The 2832-nt window shown below is 40.2% G+C and overlaps 1 long non-coding RNA gene across 1 annotated transcript; it reads left to right on the top strand.

Moving 5' to 3' along the window:
• Nucleotides 1-1138: 1138 nt before the first annotated feature.
• On the top strand, nt 1139-1956 carry LOC108413077. Its single transcript, XR_001856722.1, has 3 exons — nt 1139-1297; nt 1477-1559; nt 1829-1956. It is a non-coding gene; the product is annotated as an uncharacterized LOC108413077 (long non-coding RNA).
• The last annotated feature ends 876 nt before the right edge of the window (nt 1957-2832 follow it).

Genomic DNA, 2832 nt, shown 5'->3' on the forward strand with positions numbered 1-2832 from the left:
CAGCAGGTGACGCTGGCCCTCTTACAGACACCAGTCCTGCAGAGCAGATTAGTCAGACACCAATTCAAACCATCCACCAGCTCGCAACACGAGAGTCGCGACAACGGGGAAACCAGGAAGGAAGCGAACACAATCAGCAGGTGACGCTGGCCCTCTTACAGACACCAGTCCTGCAGAGCAGATTAGTCACACACCGATTCAAACCATCCACCAGCTCGCAACACGAGAGTCGCGACAACGGGGAAACCAGGAAGGAACCGAACACAATCAGCAGGTGACGCTGGCCCTCTTACAGACACCAGTCCTGCAGAGCACATTAATCAGACACCGATTCAAACCATCCACCAGCTCGCAACACGATAGTCGCGACAACGGGGAAACCAGGAAGGAACCGAACAGCGGAAGCAAATCACCCAGTCAACGCACCCAATAATGGGAGCGCCCTCCCTTTTATGAAAAACCAGGGGAGAGCTAATTGGCTCACAAGTAATAGTAGGTGGAACAAAATGAACATGAATGAAAGGGCAAGAATGCTGTTACCCACAGCATACTGCTACATTTTGCTAGTAATTAGTTGCAAATATTTGTTTCATAGCTGAGGCGCAAAGTTTTACTGCCTATGAGCTTAGCTCTACCTAGCTAGCATGAACTCAGAACATCAGCAGCAGCTTTAGGTTTAAGAAAGCACTAACATGTGCTTATAATTCTGAAGCAACATGGTAAAACACACATTGTACAAGAAGACCGTACTTACTTAGCTCAAATAGTTAGCAAGTCAGCTAACTGTGTCTCTGTATTAGTGCTGTAGTCTGAATAAAACCTTAAATCTGAATTGAAAGTCTCACATTAGTGTCCCAGGGGGTCTGTCATGAGTCTGATTCACTGATCATACATGAGGAGATACAGCGGGTCACAATTAAAATATGAACCGAATTATCAAACTAATCCACTGTTTAGTTGACAGAGCCATGTTTAAAGTGACTGAGCTCTTCAGTATGACTCATTCTACTGTGTGTTTGTCTATCAAGACTGCAAGGTTATGTGATTAATTTCATCCACCTGTTAGTAATGAACTCTGCAATAAGTAGGAGAGGTGTCCCACTACTTTTGTCCATATATTGTTGCCCTATGGATTCTACCTGTATTCCCTGGTTAGGTATTGGCTATGCAGGTCAACTGATTTTGGTGTACAGCTGCATGTGTTATATCATTCTCCTGGCCTGGGCACTGTTCTACTTGGTGTTCTCCTTCAGCTCCCAGCTGCCCTGGGCCACCTGCCTCAACACCTGGAACACAGGTACAAACGAAGCCATGTATTTAATGTTCCCATAAACATAATTTAGGCTCCTGTTAATTTTAATTATCATCTCCTTTCTTAATGCAGGAAAATTTAATCCAGAAATTTATCATGATGCTGATAGGAAATGGTCAAACAAGTTATTCTAATTCTAAGATGCATTTTTTTTTCTTTCTCAGGCAGTTGCATCTTTGCTGCAAAAAAATTCACAAGGTCAGGACAGGTCAAACTAATCAACATCAGTGGCCACTAAGTTCTGGGAGTAAGTGGAACTGTCCATGTCAACACGTGGTGAAAACACATCAGAAAGAATTCAATCATTACTCTAGCCTTCAGCTGTCTGCTCTATCAAAAGATCTAGAGGCTGGAGCGTCAACAGTTATAAAAACATACTCAGCATTTATATTTCTGATCATATATATCTGAACAATATCAGTATTTGGCAGACGGGACCAAAATAATTCATTTTAGCTCATGTTAAATTAAATGTTAATTCCAGAGGTGGTCATTCATCCTTTACCTGCTGTCCAGGCGCAGAGTGCTGGACATCTCTGGTGGAATGGAAGAACTGGGTAAGGTCAACTGGGAGATCCTCCTCTGTCTGATTGCAATGTGGGACGTCTGCTATTTCTGCATCTGGAAGGGTGTTAAGTCCACTGGCAAGGTGTGTGTTAGTCCATCACAGAGTCTTTAAATACAGTCCTGTGTTTTATCTAATTCATGTCCGAACATGGCTGCAGGAGAACAAGGCTGAAGCATCAAAGAAATTTTTTTAAAAGCTTCTTGTATTCCATCCCTATCATATAATAAAATTTTAGAGTCTTTATTTCTGATTTTGTAAATCATATTTTCTGTTTGCTGTTTTTGTAATCTTCTTGCCAGTAGTTTGGTGGCTCTTGACCCTGACTCATAATATTTTTGTTTTGTGAATAATATCTTTTTTTCAATTTCTTGTGTATACATTAGATCTATTTCATTCCTAATCACCTTTATCTTTGAAATGAGATTTGGGTTTTGTTTGATTTTGTGTTCAAATTCGAGCTCTATTAATTCTTTATTTAATCCAACAATCTTGATTGTCTTATTTTCTTTTGAAAAGCGCAATGGGCTATTGTTTTCCCCCGCATAACCGCTTTCAATGTGTCCCACACTATCTCTGAGTCCACTTCCCCATTGTCATTCTGTTGCATAAATATTTTTATTTCTTCAGCCATTTGTGTTTTAAATTGCGGGCTGTTCAGAATATTCAAATTAAGCCTCCATAATGTATTTACATGGGCTCTATTCATTTGCATAACTAATGAAATGGGTGCATGATCAGACAGATCAATCATTCCTATATCAATACGGCGTATTCTATGTCGGTCCCTTTTAAATATGAAAAAATAATCAATTCTTGAGTAAGCATTATGGGGTGAAGAATAATATGTGTAGTCCCGTCTTGTTGGACTAAAATCTCTCCAAAGATCTATTATGCCCAACTCTATCATTAGTACACTTAATTTTTTATGTAGTGCTTTCACAGAGGTTTCTTT

This window comes from Pygocentrus nattereri, chromosome 7 (assembly GCF_015220715.1).
Source record: "Pygocentrus nattereri isolate fPygNat1 chromosome 7, fPygNat1.pri, whole genome shotgun sequence".
Lineage (NCBI taxonomy): Eukaryota > Metazoa > Chordata > Actinopteri > Characiformes > Serrasalmidae > Pygocentrus > Pygocentrus nattereri.